The sequence below is a fragment of the Lissotriton vulgaris genome, chromosome 1_1, assembly GCF_964263255.1.
Source record: "Lissotriton vulgaris chromosome 1_1, aLisVul1.2, whole genome shotgun sequence".
Lineage (NCBI taxonomy): Eukaryota > Metazoa > Chordata > Amphibia > Caudata > Salamandridae > Lissotriton > Lissotriton vulgaris.
The window spans coordinates 1035514346-1035537449 of NC_141685.1; the positions used below are offsets into that span (position 1 = coordinate 1035514346).

Sequence of the window (23104 nt, forward strand, 5' to 3'; positions counted from 1 at the left end):
TGGGGCTCACGCTGTGGATGGCAGAGTGATGCAGAGTATGAATCTAGAACAGATTCACACCACAAAACCTTGATAATAGTCACAACTTTTAAAAGCCAAGGAAGGCAGATTGCCAGATGCCAGTCTCCTGGCAGCAATCACCCGCCGCTTGCAGATGCAATGACAAGCTGTGAACAAAGTGTCAAACACACAAATATTTTGATCACACTACTCATCCAAGCTTGCAATTGAGCCTGAAGCTTTGGATGGCAGTCATTTCCTGGTAATTAATCTCCAAGTGGAAGTGCTTAGCCCACCACATGAATTGCACTGACCCCGAGGTCACATCACCATTATACACTATTAACAAAAGCATGCAAGTACTTTAGAAATGTGTTTTAAATGGTTCAAGCTCCATGATCTGCAAAAGCAGGCTTTCTTGGTGTCTCGATGACCATGGCATTCTTTGCTTGAGGTCATTCAGCCTCTGAGAGTCACTTCAGCTCCAATTTGAGGCTGTTCTTGTCTTATGACCGGATACTGGAGAAACATTCAGAGGTTACTATACTTTTGAAATCAAAAGAACCGGGTGATCCTCGGCAGTCCTCTACATCCTTCCTTCAATTCAATTCTCTTTCTTACAACACCAAAACTCAGGGGCTGTCACTGAAATAAATACATGTACGTAACCCAACATGAAAAGAACATTTCTGGATTGTTTTCTTGGGAATGCCCTATCTGACTAACTGAAAGACAGATCCAACACTCTTATACCATGGACACATTGACAATCACATTTCATTTTTTTTAAGTTTAGCTCTATGAATGCCACTTGAAGAATTCCTACTTCAAGCTGTGCTATGTGGAATGTCTGGCGTCATAATTAGTTAATCAAGAGAGGAGGCAAGAGCATGCTTCAGGAATGGAGTTTACCTCCCATGTCAAGTTAAAATGCCATGTGATGTTTTCAATGAAGCACTGTTAGAAGGATGTCTGATCTTAGCCGACATTGTTCAAGGCTGGTAATACACTGTCCGACAATATAAAAAGAGTCAGTGTGCCTCTTATCTTCGGCAATACGCATTACAATTATTTACTGCAGGGAACCTGTCTTGTCTTCACTGAAATGCAGACCTTATATATAAAAAAAATTGAGAGGAGTCCAGAAAACGACAAAATATGAACCAGCTCCCAAAGGCACACATTTGCGTCTCATAATGTGGTAAAAACAAAACAACGATAACACTTTGAAGCAACAAAAACACCACATTGTCAGAATCGTAAAAAGGAAATGTATGTTTTTTTTGTTTTAATTTCCAGTAATTTGTCCATGTGCATCACTGCCAAGCAGCCTAGGATATGTGGCATCTTATGCCAGTTTTGACCTTTGTAACCAACAAACTATGCATTTGACATCTCTCGGGGCTTGCTTCCACAATTTGTAAGTATAGTTTTAATGCAACATGCTGCTGGTAAAAAGAAAAGAAAATAACCAGACCTGGCTGGAAGTGTCACAAATGGGTCAGGATGGCATGTCACCTCTATTGCACATCACATGTGACCTCCACTGCACACCCCCTGCACCCCTGCACTGTCTATCATCCAGTGTTTCCATGGCACACCATGTACAGCACACAAAGCATCCACGTCTCCTCTGACGGGAGCCACTCCTCGCTCTCTGAAGGGTCTCACCCTGCGAATCCCTTATTCATTTGTGTTTATACTGTCTGTATCCCTCTGTGTGCACCAGCTAAACAAAAGTCATACCCATTGGCTTTGTCAATGGGGGATTTCTAAATGATGTCTCACCCAGTACTATTGCAACAAAAACAATAATAAAAAGAAATATCACCGGCTTTGTCTCCTTACCTAAGTCTGAGACTCGCCTTCTAGGAGAAACTGCCCCAGCATACTGATCTTACACACGAGTCAATAACTTCCTTCCTTATTTTCGTTACTCCTTCAAACAACTGCACGCATGTTTTTGACTTTTCTTAGTTATATCTGGAGAGAGAAGAATGGGGAACAAAACAATTCGATGAGATCTTATGTTGGTACATAAACATTTTTAAATTCATGTTTTGCTGATTTCCTGGTATTTACAATGATCACTCTACAGCAGGCAAGTATCACTAAGCTGTATATAACACCTCAAGCCAGCCCTGGCTTTTTAGCTAACAAGAGACTGCATCCTGGGACTTGTAGTTTTGCTTTAATGTTGTATGCATAGACTAAAAATTCCCCAGCATGCAAAGTGCTACCTGAACCGGGTCAAACCTAGTTAGGGCGCTTTTCTGCTGGGCAAACCAGGGAACAGCATTTTAACGCCCACAACGTACAAGGCCAAAATACAAGCCAACCTCTCTGTTACATATGTTCAAATTTTGGCTCACGTCTGAGATTGGAGTTTGAAGCCCGGATGAAATTACAATGCTATTCAATACAGAAACTCGCATATAAAAAGATTTCCGCACAGATTCTATGGAAAAGAAAATACATCGTATAAAAAAGTAGGGAAGTCAACGTTCAAGCATTTTTACTGGGACAACTAAAGGATTTTAGGATAATTTTACAGGTGACCAAAATTAGAACAGAGAGGCCCTCACCTACTGAATAAGCGTGGTGTGGAAGGAGTGTAGACTTTGCCTGTGTGTGGGTGGGGTGGGGGGGAGCTTGCAACCTGCAGGCCACACCCCCTGTGGAAGTGGTATATATTTAGGAAGTCTCTCCAGGGTGATGGCAGTAGGGCTGCAGGTATTTGGACTCTATCTAAATCCGAATCCGCTGCATTCTCAAACTGCTGACCATCCTGGAACATGAAGTTAGATACATTTCTTGCATTCAACTCAGGTAGCAGCAGTGGCCTCTGGTCAACAGGGCATTTACTAGTCCATTCGCTCAAAAGGGTTAATTAAGCCTCTGTCTCTTCAGATTACATGTACCGTCTTGTTACTCAAGAGATTTGGAGTGAATGTACCCGCCGGCGGGGAGGCGTCTTCCAGAGGTGACAAGTGGAGTTACTGTCTCCTCATGATAATGTGGCACTCTGCTCGGGCTGAGGCATGGAGTGCTTGTCTAGAAACAAAGAGATGTCCTGCAAGCGGCTGGGGGGTGAAGCTGTTGTCTCCTTTACAATGTAAGATCCTGTGATAGGTGAGGACTGCAGTGATTGCCTTCTCTTGAGAATAGGGGACTCTGTTAAAGGTGACGTTTGAAATTGGGCTTTCCTTGGTATAGAGTGGAGTAGTTGTCGCCTGCTGGTAGAGATGAGACTGTTGTGGGTCGTGTTCTCTTCACAGTGCACTGTCCCGTGGGCTGTAGTGGCCTACTAGCCAGGCAACAGTGCCTAACCATGATGGGTGTATACACATGGACACTGAACGATGAGAGAGTCGCCGAGCAGCTCAATATCCAAAAGTGCATCTTTCAATTCTGGTACCACATCAAGAACTTAATCCAGATGCCCTCCACTACCAGGTTCTGCTGGTGAAGGACATTAAGTAGTATCAAATTGGCAACCCCCCAAAGATTCTTTACAATGTTTTATCAAAGCACTGCAATATTTCTTTGTCAACCCTGAAGGCTTCCTAACACATGAAACCTAAAGCTGGAGTTGGGACATTTTTATCGACTTGGATCGAGCCCAAAGAAAGTACTACACAACTTATTGGGAGATGCAACTAGAACAACTTCAACAAGCTAGAATACAACAGATCACTGAAAAGGAACTTTAATCTTGCTGAAAATATAATTGTGGTGGAAAAACCTAGGCACAGACAAACGTTCTTCAAAAACCCAGACCGAGTGACCACAGTCTGTAAACAGAGATTGGCTGACACAGATCAAAGCACAAGCACAGGATTTTCCAACAGTTGCACTTGGGGGAAGTGGAGTGCGAGAACACTTTCTCCTGCCTACAAAGCCACTCAGACACTTACTTCTCCACATCCTGCAAGAAAAGGAAGTCTTCGCTAACAAAACTGAAGGACAACAGTGTGCCATCTTCGGAAGCCTGTCAGAAACAGTGGAGAGTGCAGCATGCCACCAAAAGATGCACTGTTCATAAAACATGGAGCTACCACTGGACAGACTGTATTATTTGATATATATTTTACATCAAAACATGAGCGCTAGTTTGATTTGTCATGCCAATAAAACATATTGTATGTGCAGTAGTCGTCTCCCCCGGCAAGATGTGTGATTTTTCCCCCTCAATATGTTTTCATAACCGAATAGTAAAGGTGTGGTTGTCTCTCACCCCCACTCCTCCTAGCATAGGAGATCTAGCTTATGCTCAAAGAGGAGCACTTGAGTTCTTGGCTCCTCCCACACAATGTGGTCGCTGCTTACAAACGCTAGCTGGAGTGATTGTTTCCTCCATGCAACCAGGACAGGGCAGGAGTTGACAAGTCCTGCCGTGGAAAGTGGTTTCCCATTGCAGCTTAAGGCATGCGGCGGATGTCCCCCAAGGGGGAGCGGGCTGCTATCCACTTGCACGACTCACATTCGATGTAGGCTTTTCTCTTTCATGCTATCCGCCCTTTTCTCCCACATAAGTGTTGAATGGACAGTCGAGTGAACCCTAGCCGGAGCTAGATCCCAATGTCCTCTCTGTAAGATCTCTATGTAAGGAACACAACTGAATATCCCGCAGGCTCCTCCGAGCTCATGCAGGATAAGTCCTTCAAATCTCACTCATTTACGTGAAGTCTCACACTTGATGCTTTCTAGGAAGCCCTGAATGCCATAAGACAGCCTAATACTGAACATTATCATTTTTCTGTTATAGTGTCTTGTTTTTAAACAAAATCATCCACTCTCAAACCTCAGGCATTTTGAGATCTGTGACTGGCAAGGAGAGAGCGAGGCGGTCGAATCAGTTTGCTAGAAACAGGCCACCACATCTCAGACCTCAACATTTGTCCCTGACAAATGCACCACTTCAGCTGGTAATGTAACTAGGGCTCCCTTAAGACTCCAGGTGGATGGAACATTTTTTCACATTTTGCTGTTTAATTCTGCAATAATTTCTATTATGACACTTAAGTGCACAGAGTGAAGCGCCAGAATGGTTTAGGTGGTTAGGTGAAACTGGGGCTTTGTGCCCTTGGAGATGCACAATAATTCCTATCGTACAAATAAACATTATAAAGCATTAGTAATAACACCAACAAGTGATAAATATAACCTCTGCACCTGTGTCCTGGTGTATATGCAGCCCCAAAGCACTCTTAGATTGTCCTAAAATGCCCAGTTTGCTGTTTTACAATTAAATAAAGTTTTGCTCTACCCTATGAGTGCACTCCAACATTCCCAACTTTGATTGTCAGCACCCAAACCTATGATCTTTTAATGACACACTCGGTAGAACAGACGGGTCTAACTTACTCCATGCTACTGCACTTTTCTTTGCATTTCTTGTGTGCTTTCCCACTCCCACCCTCCCTCACCACCACCACTCCTTCCTCCAAGAACTGTCAACTTTCTCCTCTACTTCCCCCACAGCCGCCCAGCCTGTAAAACTCACCAGCAAACAGATCTTTCTTTCATTCCAGCAGCTGCAGTGCTTGCTTGGATGAGAAGGGGCTGTATTCCCCAGAGAGGACCTGGAATGTATAGATGGATGTGTGCAGAATTCTGCTGCTTGGGGTGTATTACTGAAGCCTGCTCGAGTTCAGGATCACAGGACTGGCAAGTGGAGCGGTGGCTATTTCAGCAAGTCTCGTACTGGGAATCCCTGGTAAATTACATCCAGGAAGGGGGGGGGCAGTGTACCCAAAATATCCAATGCTAGCCTACGAAGCAATGTCTTGGATCTTCGCAGTCTCCTGAACAAACCAGCTTTCGGAGTGACTCCCTGGCACACGCAACCCGAGCAAAGACACAGTGTCACAAAACTGCTCCAATGGAAGTCTCCAAAATATTATTTTAATATTCTTCTGTTGAGCTATGTGGCAAAGGCTTGCTCTGTCTGCAGTGTCAGGCTCTGAAGCAGCTCTCCGGTACCAGGGTCTGGAGCTTGTAGCAACTGCCTGGCACCAGACTCTGGAAAAACTCCTGGTACCAGCATCCGGAGCGACTCCTTGTACCAACCTCTGGAGCGACTCCCGGATCAACCTCCGGGGCGACTCCTGGTACCAAACCCTGGACAGACTCCTGGGCCAGCCTCTGGAGAGACTCCTGGTACCAACCCCTGGACAGACTCCTGGACCAGCCTTTGGAGAGACTCCTGGTACCAACCTCTGGAGAGACTCCCGGATCAACCTCCGGAGCGACTCCTGGTACCAAACCCTGGACAGACTCCTGGGCCAGCCTCTGGAGAGACTCCTGGTACCAACTGCTGGAGAGACTCCTGGTACCAGCCTCTGGGACCGCTCTCCAGAATCAGTGTCTCTAGAGTAACTCCCGGGTACCGGCCTCTGGAGTAAATAATTCCTTGTGACCGGACTCAGAAGCGACTCGCCCCCTGCCAGTCTCCGAGTGACCCTTCTCTGCCACCGTCCGCAGCGATCCGCTTCTGCATCCAGCGCCCCGCTGGCTCCTTCCTCTCTCCGTTTTGCCGTCTCTGTATTTTTTGGGTTCCTCCCGTCTCCCTGGCTGGGATTTTAATTATTTCAAGACGAAAACATGTGTTTCTCGCAAAGACTGGGCTCGGCGCAGGCTGAATCACACGGACCGGCCCCTCCCCCACCTCCTCCTCTTTCCATCATCTTTTGGTTATGGAAAATGTCAAATCACGTCACTGCACATGACCCATTTAACAACTGGTGTGAGGGCGTGATCGCCGCCCCTCCCAGCCCCGCTCAGGCTTCTGCGTTCCGGCTATCACCGCCTTGAGAAGTCTCGGGGGGCACCCACCTCATCTGGCAGGGGGTACCTTCGAGTGAGTCCTTGGGGTCCCCCCATCCCCTGGGTACATTGTCACCAACCGAGAGTTGTGGGAATGCGCGAGCCACTGGCCAAATCCCAAGAGATGTGGGCATAACTGAAACTCTGCATAGCGATGAGACAACTCGGTCAGTTAAGGCGCCTGCTGCGTGCATTATGCAGGTTCCAAATCGCCTAGTGAGTTAACGCACTCGCTGCACCGATCTGGTTAAACCCCCTGGTATGGCGCTTTGCACCCACACTAAACCCTCTGGTATGGTGCTGTGCAACTAAACCCACTGGTATTGTGCTTTGCGCCACCCACACTAAACCCTCTGGTATGGTGCTGTGCAACTAAACGCTCTGGTATGGTGCGTTGCACCCACACTAAACCCTCTGGTATGGTGCTTTGCACCACCCACACTAAACCCTCTGGCATGGTGTTTTGCACCCACACTAAACTCTGGTATGGTGCTTTGCACCCACACTAAACCCACTGGTATTGTGCTTTGCACCCACACTAAACCCTCTGGTATGGTGCTTTGCACCCACACTAAACCCTCTGGTATGGTGCTTTGCACCACCCACACTAAACCCTCTGGCATGGTGCTTTGCACCTACACTAAACCCTCTGGTATGGTGCTGTGCAACTAAACCCACTGGTATTGTGCTTTGCACCACCCACACTAAACCCTCTGGTATGGTGCTGTGCAACTAAAAGCTCTGGTATGGTGCTTTGCACCCACACTAAACCCTCTGGTATGGTGCTGTGCAACTAAACCCACTGGTATTGTGCTTTGCACCCACACTAAACCCTCTGGTATGGTGCTTTGCACCCACACTAAACCCTCTGGTATGGTGCTTTGCACCCACACTAAACCCTCTGGTATGGTGCTTTGCACCCACACTAAACCCACTGGTATTGTGCTTTGCACCCACACTAAACCCTCTGGTATGGTGCATTGCACCCACACTAAACCATCTGGTATGGTGCTGTGCAACTAAACACTCTGGTATGGTGCTTTGCACCCACACTAAACCCTCTGGTATGGTGCTTTGCACCACCCACACTAAACCCTCTGGCATGGTGTTTTGCACCCACACTAAAACCTCTGGTATGGTGCTTTGCACCCACACTAAACACACTGGTATTGTGCTTTGCACCCACACTAAACTCTCTGGTATGGTGCTTTGCACCACCCACACTAAACCCTCTGGCATGGTGCTTTGCAGCTACACTAAAAACTCTGGTATGATGCTGTGCAACTAAACCCACTGGTATTGTGCTTTGCACCACCCACACTAAACCCTCTGGTATGGTGCTGTGCAACTAAAAGCTCTGGTATGTTGCTTTGCACCCACACTAAACCCTCTGGTATGGTGCTGTGCAACTAAACCCACTGGTATTGTGCTTTGCACCCACACTAAACCCTCTGGTATGGTGCTTTGCACCCACACTAAACCCTCTGGTATGGTGCTTTGCACAACCCACACTAAACCCTCTGGCATGGTGCTTTGCACCCACACTAAACCCTCTGGTATGGTGCTTTGCACCCACACTAAACCCTCTGCTACGGTGCTTTGCACCCACACTAAACCCTCTGGTATGGTGCTGTGCACCTAAACAACCTGGTATGGTGCTTTGCACCCACACTAAACCCTCTGATATGGTGCTGTGCACCTAAACAACCTGGCATGCTGCTTTGCACCACTCACACTAAACCCTCTGGTATGGTGCTTTGCAACTAAACCCACTGGTATTGTGCTTTGCACCACCCACACTAAACCCTCTGGTATGGTGCTTTGCACCCACACTAAACCCTCTGGTATGGTGCTTTGCACCACCCACACTAAACCCTCTGGCATGGTGCTTTGCACCTACACTAAACCCTCTGGTATGGTGCTGTGCAACTAAACCCACTGGTATTGTGCTTTGCACCACCCACACTAAACCCTCTGGTATGGTGCTGTGCAACTAAAAGCTCTGGTATGGTGCTTTGCACCCACACTAAACCCTCTGGTATGGTGCTGTGCAACTAAACCCACTGGTATTGTGCTTTGCACCCACACTAAACCCTCAGGTATGGTGCTTTGCACCCACACTAAACCCTCTGGTATGGTGCTTTGCACCCACACTAAACCCTCTGGTATGGTGCTTTGCACCCACACTAAACCCTCTGGTATGGTGCTTTGCACCCACACTAAACCCTCTGGTATGGTGCTTTGCACCCACACTAAACCCACTGGTATTGTGCTGTGCACCCACACTAAACCCTCTGGTATGGTGCATTGCACCCACACTAAACCCTCTGGTATGGTGCTGTGCAACTAAACACTCTGGTATGGTGCTTTGCACCACCCACACTAAACCCTCAGGCATGGTGTTTTGCACCCACACTAAACCCTCTGGTATGGTGCTTTGCACCCACACTAAACTCACTGGTTTTGTGCTTTGCACCCACACTAAACTCTCTGGTATGGTGCTTTGCACCACCCACACTAAACCCTCTGGCATGGTGCTTTGCAGCTACACTAAACCCTCTGGTATGATGCTCTGCAACTAAACCCACTGGTATTGTGCTTTGCACCACCCACACTAAACCCTCTGGTATGGTGCTGTGCAACTAAAAGCTCTGGTATGGTGCTTTGCACCCACACTAAACCCTCTGGTATGATGCTGTGCAACTAAACCCACTGGTATTGTGCTTTGCACCCACACTAAACCCTCTGGTATGGTGCTTTGCACCCACACTAAACCCTCTGGTATGGTGCTTTGCACCACCCACACTAAACCCTCTGGCATGGTGCTTTGCACCCACACTAAACCCTCTGGTATGGTGCTATGCACCCACACTAAACCCTCTGGTACGGTGCTTTGCACCCACACTAAACCCTCTGGTATGGTGCTGTGCACCTAAACAACCTGGTATGGTGCTTTGCACCCACACTAAACCCTCTGATATGGTGCTGTGCACCCAAACAACCTGGTATGCTGCTTTGCACCACTCACACTAAACCCTCTGGTATGGTGCTTTGCAACTAAACCCACTGGTATTGTGCTTTGCACCACCCACACTAAACCCTCTGGCATGGTGCTTTGCACCTAAACCAACTGGTATTGTGCTTTGCACCCACACTAAACCCTCTAGTATGGTGCTTTGCAACCACACTAAACCCTTTGCTATGGTGCTTTGCACCCACACTAAACCCTCTGCTGTGGTGCTTTGCATCTAAACCCCCTGGTATGGGGATTTGCACCCACACTAAACCCTCTGCTGTGGTGCTTTGCACCTAAACCCTCTGCTATGGTGCTTTGCACATACACCACCAGGTATGGTGCTTTGCACCCACACTAAACCCTCTGCTATGGTGCTTTGCACCTAAACCCTCTGCTATGGTGCTTTGCACATACACCACCAGGTATGGTGCTTTGCACCCACACTAAACCCTCTGCTATGGTGCTTTGCACCTAAACCCTCTGCTATGGTGCTTTACACATACACCACCAGGTATGGTGCTTTGCACCCACACTAAACCCTCTGGTACAGCGCTTTGCACCTAAACCCCCTGATATTGTGCTTTGCACCCATACTAAACCCTCTGATATAGCACTTTGCACCCACACTAAACCCTCTGGTATGGCGCATTGCATCCAAAACAAAACCCTCTGGTATGGCGCTTTGCACCGACACTAAACCGTCTGGTATGGCGCTTTGCACCCACACTAAACCCTCTGGTATGGCGCTTTGCACCCACACTAAACCCTCTGGTATGGCGCATAGCATCCAAAACAAAACCCTCTGGTATGGCGCTTTGCACCCACACTAAACCCTCTTGTATGGTGCTTTGCGCCAACCCTGGTCCCTCAGAAAGATGTTCTTCACCAACAATGAACTCCACGAAAGGTCAGGTGGTGATTGGGAGCTCTAGGTCTGGCGGAAGTGCTGGATTTAATCTGTAGGGGAGAAGGTGGGGATTGGATTGTAGGTAAAGGCAGGGATGATGTTCTACCTCAGGTAGTGGTTATGGGATTTTAGGTAAAGCTGTGGGGCTCCTAGAACATGCTGGGTCACAAGATGGTGCATGAGTTCTAGGTCAGTGAGCGGTAGGATAGTTCAAGAGGTGGGGTGAATCCTAGGTCAGAAGCCGATAAGGCTCCTATGAGACGAGACGTTAGGGTTTATATGTCAGGGGGTGATAGGGTTCCAGAAAGTGATTATTTGAACAGGTGGCTGCAGGTGGGGCAGACTGGCACTATTTATTTCGGGCCTCAGGTTATTTTTAATCAGACTCTGACCCAGAAAAAGAGAGAGAAGGGCAACAAATGGGTAAAGGTGGAGGAAGAGAAAGGCAGAAAAACAGCCAAAAAGGGAGAAAGAATGGATGAAAAGTAGCCTTCAAGAGTGAGATAAAGGGTCCGGGAGCGTATGCTGTTGGAATACAAGAGGTGAAAATACAGCGCGGGTATTCGGCAGGCTTCTGGGAACAAGTTGGGCCCAGCGCTTATTCTTTTACAAATTTACAAATTAAGCACTGTTTATAGATCAGGCGATGGTTGGTTAATAGGTCAGACGATGGTGGAGTTCATAGGTCAGGAGGTAGGAGCGTTCCTAGGTCAGGAGGTAGGTTTCATAGGAGGTGTCATGGTTCCTAGATCAGAAGGTGGTAGAGTTTCTAGGTCAGGAGGTGGCAGGATTCACAAGTCAGGAAGTGATGCGATTCTTGGGTTAGACAATGATGGTTTCATAGGTCCGAAGGGTGTGGGGTTCCTAGGTACGAAGGTGATGGGGTTCCTAGGTCCGAAGGTGATGGGGTTCCAAGGTCCGAAGGTGATGGGGTTCCTAGGCCCGAAGGTGATGGGGTTCCAAGGTCCGAAGGTGATGGGGTTCCTGGGTCCGAAGGTGGTGGGGTTCCTTGGTCTGAAGGTGATGGGGTTCCTGGGTCCGAAGGTGGTGGGGTTCCTTGGTCTGAAGGTGAAGGGGTTCCTTGGTCTGAAGGTGGTGGGGTTCCTAGGTCTGAAGGTGGTGGGGTTAGTAGGTCTGAAGGTTGTGGGGTCCCTAGGTCTGAAGGTGGTTGGGTTCCTAGGTCTGAAGGTGGTGGGGTTCCTTGGTCTGAAGGTGGTGGGGTTCTTAGGTCTGAAGGTGGTGGGGTTCTTAGGTCTGAAGGTGGTGGGGTTCCTTGGTCTGAAGGTGGTGGGGTTCCTAGGTCTGAAGGTGGTGGAGTTCAAAGGTCTGAAGGTAGAGGGGTTCCTATGTCTGAAGGTGGTGGGGTTCCTAGGTCTGAAGGTGGTGGGGTTTCTTGGTCTGAAGGTGGTGGGGTTCCTAGGTCTGAAGGTGGTGGAGTTCAAAGGTCTGAAGGCGGAGGGGTTCCTATGTCTGAAGGTGGTGGGGTTCCTAGGTCTGAAGGTGGTGGGGTTCCTTGTCCTTGGGTGATGGGGTTCCTAGGTCTGAAGGTGGTGGGGTTCCTTGGTCTGAAGGTGAAGGGGTTCCTTGGTCTGAAGGTGGTGGAGTTCCTAGGTCTGAAGGTGGTGGGGTTCCTTGGTCTGAAGGTGAAGGGGTTCCTTGGTCTGAAGGTGGTGGGGTTCCTAGGTCTGAAGGTGGTGGGGTTCCTTGGTCTGAAGGTGAAGGGGTTCCTAGGTCCGAAGGTGATGGGGTTCCTATGTCTGAAGGTGGTGGGGTTCCTAGGTCTGAAGGTGGTGGGGTTCCTTGGTCTGAAGGTGATGGGGTTCCAAGGTCCGAAGGTGATGGTGTTCCTGGGTCCGAAGGTGGTGGGGTTCCTGGGTCCGAAGGTGGTGGGGTTCCAAGGTCCGAAGGTGATGGGGTTCCAAGGTCCGAAGGTGATGGGGTTCCTATGTCTGAAGGTGGTGGGGTTCCTAGGTCTGAAGGTGGTGGGGTTCCTTGGTCTGAAGGTGAAGGGGTTCCTCTGTCTGAAGGTGGTGGGGTTCACAAGTCAGGAAGTGATGCGATTCTTGGGTTAGACAATGATGGTTTCATAGGTCCGAAGGGTGTGGGGTTCCAAGGTCCGAAGGTGATGGGGTTCCTAGGTCCGAAGGTGATGGGGTTCCAAGGTCCGAAGGTGATGGGGTTCCAAGGTCCGAAGGTGATGGGGTTCCAAGGTCCGAAAGTGATGGGGTTCCAAGGTCCGAAGGTGATGGGGTTCCAAGGTCCGAAGGTGATGGGGTTCCTAGGTCCGAAGGTGATGGGGTTCCTGGGTCCGAAGGTGATGGGGTTCCTGGGTCCGAAGGTGATGGGGTTCCTGGGTCCGAAGGTGGTGGGGTTCCTTGGTCCGAAGGTGATGGGGTTCCTGGGTCCGAAGGTGGTGGGGTTCCAAGGTCCGAAGGTGATGGGGTTCCAAGGTCCGAAGGTGATGGGGTTCCTATGTCTGAAGGTGGTGGGGTTCCTAGGTCTGAAGGTGGTGGGGTTCCTTGTCCTTGGGTGATGGGGTTCCTAGGTCTGAAGGTGAAGGGGTTCCTTGGTCTGAAGGTGGTGGGGTTCCTAGGTCTGAAGGTGGTGGTGTTACTAGGTCTGAAGGTGGTGGGGTCCCTAGGTCTGAAGGTGGTTGGGTTCCTAGGTCTGAAGGTGGTGGGGTTCCTTGGTCTGAAGGTGAAGGGGTTCCTTGGTCTGAAGGTGGTGGGGTTCCTAGGTCTGAAGGTGGTGGGGTTCCTTGGTCTGAAGGTGGTGGGGTTCCTAGGTCTGAAGGTGGTGGGGTTCAAAGGTCTGAAGGTGGAGGGGTTCCTATGTCTGAAGGTGGTGGGGTTCCTAGGTCTGAAGGTGGTGGGGTTCCTTGTCCTTGGGTGATGGGGTTCCTAGGTCTGAAGGTGGTGGGGTTCCTTGGTCTGAAGGTGAAGGGGTTCCTTGGTCTGAAGGTGGTGGGGTTCCTAGGTCTGAAGGTGGTGGGGTTCCTTGGTCTGAAGGTGAAGGGGTTCCTTGGTCTGAAGGTGGTGGGGTTCCTAGGTCTGAAGGTGGTGGGGTTCCTTGGTCTGAAGGCGAAGGGGTTCTTAGGTCCGAAGGTTATGGGGTTCCTATGTCTGAAGGTGGCGGGGTTCCTAGGTCTGAAGGTGGTGGGGTTCCTTGGTCTGAAGGTGATGGGGTTCCAAGGTCCGAAGGTGGTGGGGTTCCAAGGTCCGAAGGTGATGGGGTTCCTAGGTCCGAAGGTGATGGGGTTCCTGGGTCCGAAGGTGGTGGGGTTCCTGGGTCCGAAGTTGGTGGGGTTCCAAGGTCCGAAGGTGATGGGGTTCCAAGGTCCGAAGGTGATGGGGTTCCAAGGTCCGAAGGTGAAGGGGTTCCTATGTCTGAGGGTGGTGGGGTTCCTAGGTCTGAAGGTGGTGGGGTTCCTAGGTCTGAAGGTGGTGGGGTTCAAAGGTCTGAAGGTGAAGGGGTTCCTAGGTCTGAAGGTGGTGGGGTTCCTAGGTCTGAAGGTGGTGGAGTTACTAGGTCTGGAGGTGGTGGGGTTCCTAGGTCTGAAGGTGGTGGAATTCAAAGGTCTGAAGGTGGAGGGGTTCCTATGTCTGAAGGTGGTGGGGTTCCTTGTCCTTGGGTGATGGGGTTCCTAGGTCTGAAGGTGGTGGGGTTCCTTGGTCTGAAGGTGAAGGGGTTCCTTGGTCTGAAGGTGGTGGGGTTCCTAGGTCTGAAGGTGGTGGGGTTCCTTGGTCTGAAGGTGAAGGGGTTCCTTGGTCTGAAGGTGGTGGGGTTCCTTGGTCTGAAGGTGAAGGGGTTCCTAGGTCCGAAGGTGATGGGGTTCCTATGTCTGAAGGTGGTGGGGTTCCTAGGTCTGAAGGTGGTGGGGTTCCTTGGTCTGAAGGTGAAGGGGTTCCTTGGTCTGAAGGTGGTGGGGTTCCTAGGTCTGAAGGTGGTGGGGTTCCTAGGTCTGAAGGTGGTGGGGTTACTAGGTCTGAAGGTGGTGGGGTCCCTAGGTCTGAAGGTGGTTGGGTTCGGTCTGAAGATGGTGGGGTTCCTTGGTCTGGTGGGGTTCCTTGGTCTGAAGGTGGTGGGGTTCCTTGGTCTGAAGGGGGTGGGGTTCCTAGGTCTGAAGGTGGTTGGGGTCCTAGGACCGTAGGTTGTGGGGTTCAAAGGCCTGGAGGTGGTGAGGTTCCTTGGTCTGAAGGTGGTGTGGTTCCTTGGTCTGAAGGTGGTGAAGTTCCTAGGTCTGAAAGTGGTGGGGTTCAAAGGTCTGAAGGTGGAGGGGTTCCTAGGTCTGAAGGTGGTGGGGTTCCTAGGTCTGAAGGTGGTGGGGTTCCTAGGTCTGAAGGTGGTGAGGTTCCTAGGTCCGAAGGTGGTGGGGTTCAAAGGTCTGAAGGTGGAGGGGTTCCTAGCTCTGAAGGTGGTGGGGTTCCTAGGTCTGAAGGTGGTGGGGTTCCCAGGTCTGAAGGTGGTGGGGTTCCTATGTCTGAAGGTGGTGGGGTTCCTAGGTCTGAAGGTGGTGGGGTTCAAAGGTCTGAAGGTGGAGGGGTTCCTAGCTCTGAAGGTGGTGGGGTTCCTAGGTCTGAAGGTGGTGGGGTTCCTAGGTCCGAAGGTGGTGGGGTTCCTAGGTCTGAAGGTGGTGGGGTTCCTAGGTCTGAAGGTGGTGAGGTTCCTAGGTCCGAAGGTGGTGGGGTTCAAAGGTCTGAAGGTGGAGGGGTTCCTAGCTCTGAAGGTGGTGGGGTTCCTAGGTCTGAAAGTGGTGGGGTTCCTAGGTCTGAAGGTGGTGGGGTTCTCAGGTCTGAAGGTGGTGGGGTTCTCAGGTCTGAAGGTGGTGGGGTTCCTATGTCTGAAGGTGGTGGGGTTCCTAGGTCTGAAGGTGGTGGGGTTCCTAGGTCTGGAAGTGGTAAAATCCTTAGGTCAGGCGGCGGTAGGATTCTTAGATCACAAAGTGGCAGGCTCATGGGTTAAGGGGCGGTGACATCCTGGGTCTCTGGCAGGAAAGGTGTCTTTGTGAAGGTTGGGTGGTGGTGTTCTCTGCCCTGATGCAGGAAGCAGTGCCAGAGGTCCAAGGCCGGTGGGGGCACTGTAGAGGGAGGGGTTAGATCTGTTCTATGCAAGGGAGGAGCCTGTCAGGTAGTGCTTGACATCTAAAGGCGAGTAAGGGGTCCCTGGAGGAAGGCCCGCCCGCGCTGAAGGGGAGGCTGGCAGTGGGTCTGGCGGGAGCGCCACGCCTGGTAAGGGCATGGGTTCTCGGTGGCGGGCGGTTGGAGGGTCAGCAGGGAGATAGGAGGCCGACGAGCGGGTTATTTTTAGTAGGATGTGTGTATAGTGTTCTCTATCAGAGCCGGGCCCAAGAATGTGAGGCCAGAACAAAGGGACTTTTATAAAGGCTGAACTCCCACAGCTGGGCTGCGAGAGAGGGGGGGAGGGCCACCAGGAAGAACCAGAGGGGATGGAGGGATGGGAACAGGCAAGGAGGAGAGGGTGGCTTCAGTGGGACCACCGGTCTGAGGGGAGGAGGCAGGCTTGGAGAAAGAGCAGGGTATGACATGGGATTTACAGAAGAAGCAGCGCCTAGAGCGATGGGGAGAAACAACGAGCAGGGGCAGTCTGAAGAGAAGAGAAGACTAGAGAGAAACAGAGCAAAGGGGGAGGCAATGGCAACCCTATGGGGAAAGATGGAGACTATGGGGGCAACAAGAGAGACTATAAGGAGGGAGTCGGTCTTGGAGGGGGCGTCAGGGACAAACAGCGACACGAGACAAGAGGAAGGGGACAGAGAGAAGAATATGGGAGCAATGGAGAAACAGAGGCGGGAGGGATGAGGCATGGGAAGAGAGGGCATGAGCGGATAGGGAGACATCATGATTAAACTGGGGTGAACAGAGGGACGGAAGGCAATAGGTATCGATAACATAACATAAGATGAGTATGTGTAAAGCGCACGTTCACCTGTAGGTATCTTGGCGCTGAATAACAGATGTTTATTGTTACCCAACTCAATGGTACTCATTTTTCTTGCCCTCCTTCTTCCCTACCCTTTCTCCCCCTCCTCCTCTCCCTTACCCTATCCCTCTATTTCTTCACCCCTCCTTTCACACTAAACCTTCTCCCTATATACCCTGACCATTTAGCTGACCTGTTTCTGTAAAAAACGTGTATATTCCTGTTACTTTTGTCTGCAATCTAATGCCTCCGTCACTTATTTGCCAACGGAAAACATATGTTTATTGTGTTCTCTATATTTATCTTGTCTGAATGCTGCATTTTTTTTACTGTATTTTTTTTAACTTTACTATGTGCATTTCTTCTAATACTTTGTAACTGTATTATTTTCAAACATGATACCCATGGGTGTAGCCAGCGCTATATAAAACCTTTTTGAAATAAAAATAAATAAATACATTTTATCGACCTCAGATGAATGAAAGGCTGAATGGACCTACAGGGATTTAAACCTGTGACCATGAGGTCGAACACAGGCCCCTGCAGTGGAAGCATTAGTCTACTAAGCCACCAGACCCAGATGCGAGAGAAAGATGTGGTGGGGAGAGAGAGGGAGAACTGCAAGGGCCACAGGAGGGAGGAAGAGGCTCGAATGGGGTGAGAAAGGAGGTGTCTGAAAACAAGTGGAGTGCGGGGAAAGAGCTGGAAGAGAAGGCTGAGGTTGGGACAGGGTTTGGAGTTACTGGGTTGCTAGAATACAGCTGCATAAAAGCCACTGCTTACCATGTATGTACAGATACATCCATCATAAACCTAAACATAACCCTGCACCTTACTGTGGCTATCCTAAGGCCTGCCAAGCTCGATCCGGACTTTAAACCTAGACCTCGCCCCAAACCTTACAGTAAACCTAATCCTAAATCTTAACATTAGCCTGCATAGCACGTTTTGCCTCACCCTAAGCTAAACCTACACATTTCCCAAGCACTTAGTCTAACCCTAACTGTTACCAGTAACTTTAGGCATGCCCTTACCCTAAACCTAAGGCTATAACTCACCCTAAAGCTAAGCCCAACCTTCCACCGATGCCTACCCATACAGCACACCTGACTGTACACCACACGGCAATCCTGATCCTACCCTTAATGTGAATCCTAAACCGAACGCTGCCTTTTACCCTACCCCATTCGGTGCAAATGTAGTGTACATTCAGTGCCAGAACCCACTTTCATGTCTGTTGTGTGATCGATAAGGCACTTTACTTCTTTGCCTTTACGCTTAGCTTGCCTAGTGGTGCCTGCGCTGGTGGAAACACCTTTCTGGCAAGGCCGGAAACCCAAGAGATTCCCAAAGAAGCCACACTCTCTATGTGGACTAATACCCCAGAACAGCCTTCCATTGCCCCTCAGAATTGTTCCTTCCTCAGAATTGTGCCTTCCTCAGAATTGTTTCCTCCTCAAATTTCTTCCCTCCTCAGAATTGTTCCCTCCTCAGAATGGTGCCTTCCTCAGAATTGTGCCTTCCCCAGAATTAAGCCTTCCTCAGAATGATTCCTTCCTCAGAATAGTTCCCTCCTCAGATTTGTTCCTTCGTCAGAATTGTTCCCTCCTCAGAATTGTGCCTTCCTTAGAATTGCTCATTCGTTAGTAGCTTTCAGGAGAAATCTCAAAACCAAACTGTAGTAATCTGCTTCTTGTGTAATGCATCTCCCTGGTGGTTCTCTGCCTGATGCTCTAGCTATATGATGTCATTTGGAATGTTATGGATGTTTGTACTTGAAGGGGAAGCAATTAGAGAAGATAAGCTGAGCAGCCAGGAGGCTGCTCCTGGCGGGGCTTATATTAAGACTTACATTGGAACTTACTAAGCTGTAACCTAATGAATAAAATACCATCGAAGAGTAGATGGTATTTCAAGCACCAACATCCATAACATTCCAAATGACATAATAAAGCTAGAGCATTAGGAAGAGAACCAGGGTAAGGAAGATGCATTACATAAGAAGCAGATTACTACACAAACTCTCCACATTCTCAAGGACCATCCTACATCATCTCCCCTCCCTGTCCTGGCGCTCTTTGCTGTGATGCTGTGTTTCTGTGTTTCCGGTCTCTTCTCTGTTTTCACAGCTCTGTCAGCTCACATGGTGTGTAGGTATGCAGGGCTGGGCACAGGGCTCGAGCCATTTCAAGCTAGGGTAGCACTTTGTAAATACTCTCAAAATAACACTAGTGGTGTGAGATGTAGTGGAAATACATGCAGTTGTAGGTTTCAAAAAAAAATCTTCTCTCTGTTCTTTGATAAGTGAAATCGGTTTTATTGGGGTTGCAAATGGTAAGGGGGGTACTGGAGGGAGGTGAAGGAGGCTTGGCAGTCGAGGGGTGCTGGGACGATGTGAGACAACACAAAAGATGCTTGATGGGACAACACATGCAAGGAAAAAGAAGTGTAAATGGGAATTGAGAGTCCGTGAGAAAGGAGAGAGAGAAAGTGCTAGTGAGGTGTAGAAAGGGAGAGAACAAAGATCAGCAGAAAAGGAGACACCGTGAGATGAACAGTGTCAGGGAAAGAGAATGAGAAGGAAGACAAAAAGAGGATGGGCTACGTGGTACATTAAAACAAGAATTGGCAAAAGTCAATAGGTTTTGCCTTTGAGACTTATTGGTTTTACTAGTGGGTTTTAGCCAAGCTGTACAGCATGATTAAAACCAATTTGCAACGAAACAATATGAGAGGGTCATAGAAGCACACGGTGAAACAAAGCAACACATGGGGAAGACTCAGGAAGATACAGAAACACAGAGACGAGACAGAGAAGAACGCAAGGGAGACAGCTGGAAAACACTCGCACTCTTGTAGACAGCTTTAATAAAAAGACAAATGTAGCACGAAAAAGCAAGCAGTGTACGTCCATACTCTAGGAGAAGGACAAAATCAAAATGGGGAAGTAAAGCCCACACAATCCATCAAATAAGAAGCAGGAAAATGAGAGTGAAAATGAGGCCAACTAAAGGTAAAACAATGGGCAGGTTCTAAACCCACTGTAAACTAACAAAATGTCTGACAATAGACTGTGCATGCGCTGTTTAGGCATGACCTCAAAAGTAACGCAGGCACAAGGGGCGAACTTGATTGGTCATGCTGGCTGTAAAGCGCCCCAAAACAGATTTAACTCTACCAAATCTCCATGAAGACAAAATAACTGCAAAACACCTAAAAATGTACAAAAAGATTACGATTTCTGCGTACGAGATAGATACAAATATGTTTTTAAATATGCTTTCTGGCACCAGGAGTGATCAGCACCAGGTCACAATTCTTTGGCACTGTGTGAGTGGAGCAAACGCAAGGAGATGATGGACGGAGCGCTGAAACTTTTCGGACACTCACCCCTTGTCAGAGATCTTGGTTGAATCCATCATCGTTCTTTAGCTCACTTCACCACCTCAGTTCAGACCCAGCTATATGCAAATCAGTCTTGACCCTGTGCCTCATGGGAACAGTCCAGTCCGAACTGCCAAGCCAGGTCTTCCCTAAACCGAAAACAAGCAACCTGGGACTGGTTTCTGGGTAACACCCTTCATCAGCCAGGCTAGCTTGGATCCAGTGGCAAAGCGAGTAAGGAACCCACGTCTGGGCATACCCTGACAACTTAGGGCGAACAAAGCAAACACAAGGAGATGATGGACGGAGCGCTGAAACTTTTCAGACACTCACCCCAGTCATAGATCTGGGTTGAATCTATCGTCGTTCTTTAGCTCACTTCGCCACCAAATTCACACCCAGCCATATGCAAATAAGTCTTGAGTAGTAGTAAGAGGTGAGTGTGTAAACATAGGTGCAATTAGAAGGCAGTGCGAGGAGAACGGGTTGGCAGGGTGGAATTAAAAGAAAAAAGAGATTTTAATGGGGAGCGAGTGTCGAGGAGAAGAGAGAGAAGCGCTTGCAAGGAGTAGAGAGAGAGAACACAGAGATAAGCAGAAAACGTTTAGTTATACAGCGATACAGAAGAGAATGAGTTGAAAAACAAAAAGTGGGAGACGGGGGTTAAGTGGCACATTGAAAAAAGCATTGATAAAGTCAACAGGTTTAGCCTTTAGGACTTATTGGTTTTGCCAATGGGTTTTAACCATGCTGCATAGCATCGCTGATGCTGCGCAGCATAGCTAAAGAATAAAAAAAAAGACTTTTGAAGCAGATGGATCTGCCATTTGTAGGCACACGCACCAAGTGTCCATGTGCCTACAAAATTATGCAAGTGCTTTTTTTTGTTTTGTTATTATTAGTTACCAATCTGAGTTGGATCAGTAACTTAAAAAAATGCTGCAGAGGGGGGCAGAAGCAAAACGGGGAATGTAGGTAGGCAGGGAAGCAAAACGGAAGACGTGGCTTGAGGGAGGCAATACAGGGTCAGGATCACAAAAGAGGGGTATAGAAGCACAGAGTGAGAGAAAGCAACGCGGAGGAGCACAGAATCCCAGAGCTAGGAAGAGCAACACAAAGACAAGAGGCAGAGAAGCACAAGAGGGAAACAGCAGGAAACACATGCACTCTTGTACAGAGCTTAACCAAAAATATAAAAATAACACCAAATAAACAAACTGCATAAAGACTCAGTAATGCGTCTGTCCATGCTTCAGGGGAGGAACAAACTCATGATGGGGAAGTAAAGCCCACACAAGTGATCAAATAAGAAGCAAGGAAATGAGAGTGACAATAAGGCCAACCAATGGTAAACAATGGGCAGACTCTAAACCTACTGCAAGCTAACACAATATCTCACAATAGACAGCGCCTGCGCTGCCTTAGACAAGACATTAAAAAATACTACTCCGTCAAAGCGGGGCCAACGTGACTTCTCATAACAAAAAAAAGCAGACCTTTTCGCATTGCCAATGTTTGTTTCATAATCCCATGCACCCTTTCTGATGCAACGATCTCTCTTCTGTGAAGGGATGTGACGTGTCTCATTGCTTTCATAGGCTGACTAGGATCTGACATCTAAATTCATCTTGGGTGACCTCCACCACTTTCACCTCACTAATGACAGGAGAGTAACCTATAGCTGTAGCCATGGTGACCTCACTGGTTACCCACACTGCATGAGGGAGCTTCGCAAGATGGCACCTCACAGAGCCTCTTCCTGCTTTGCAGAGTGCAATATAAAGAATGTAATGTAAAGGGCAATTTAAAAAGACTTGGGTCTGGGACAGCAAAAGCCCAACTTTTATGGGCCGTTTGCCACACTGGGCTATAAGCGGTACAAAAGGGGGTGGTGATGGACGGAGCATCTGAATCAATCAAACACTCACACCCAGTCAAAAGATCTGGGTTTAATCCATCACCGTTCTTTCGCCCACTCTGCCACCCCAGTTCAGACATGGCTATATGCAAATCAGTCTGACCCTGTGCCTCATGGGAACAGTCCAGCCCGAACTGCCAAGCCATGTCTTCCCTGGACCGGAAACAAGCTTCCGAGGACCGGTTTCTGGCACTCCAGCCGTCTTCAGCCCGGCTTGCTTGAATCCAGTGGCAAAGTGAGCAAGGGACTCACGTCTGAGCATACCCTGCCACACTTATGGCAGCCAGAAGAGGTACAAAAGGGGGTGGTGATGGACGGAGCATCTGAATCAATCAAACACTCACACCCAGTCAAAAGATCTGGGTTTAATCCATCACCGTTCTTTAGCCCACTCTGCCACCCCAGTTCAGACATGGCTATATGCAAATCAGTCTGACCCTGTGCCTCATGGGAACAGTCCAGCCCAAACTGCCAAGCCATGTCTTCCCTGGACCGGAAACAAGCTTCCGAGTACCGGTTTCTGGCATTCCAGCCGTCTTCAGCCCGGCTTGCTTGAATCCAGTGGCAAAGTGAGCAAGGGACTCACGTCTGAGCATACCCTGCCACACTTATGGCGGCCAGAAGCGGTACAAAAGGGGGTGGTGATGGACGGAGCATCTGAATCAATCAAACACTCACACCCAGTCAAAAAATCTGGGTTTAATCCATCACCGTTCTTTAGCCCACTCTGCCACCCCAGTTCAGACATGGCTATATGCAAATCAGTCTGACCCTGTGCCTCATGGGAACAGTCCAGCCCGAACTGCCAACGGGGCTATAAGGCAGTTTACTGCCCCTCCCTCTTTCAAGTGTTTTTATTTGGATTGGCACTTATCTATCAGTCAAGGAACGAGGTGCAGAGCTGGGAATATTCAGCCAGAAAAAGGGTTTTGCAAAAATGTGAATTTGACAGAAACACCCAAGTCAGAACCCTTATGGGAGAAGCACATAGGTGGATTCTGTTGGAGGAAATGTGAGAACCCGGGCTCTCACCTCCTTCTGATGTGGCATTGCCCCAAACTTCAAAGATATTAGGGAAAAATCTAGATGATACTGACCTGATGTTTAGCAT

General features: G+C 49.0%; 1 protein-coding gene across 2 annotated transcripts in view; it reads right to left on the reverse strand.

The window, feature by feature from the left end:
- Positions 1-23104, reverse strand: part of KANK2 (KN motif and ankyrin repeat domains 2) — a 245163-nt gene that overhangs the window by 119169 nt on the left and 102890 nt on the right. For both annotated transcript variants that reach the window (XM_086962090.1, XM_086962098.1), the window contains one exon: positions 1849-1983. The gene's annotated coding sequence lies outside the window, so the exon portion shown is untranslated. The remainder of the gene's footprint in view (positions 1-1848; positions 1984-23104) is intronic.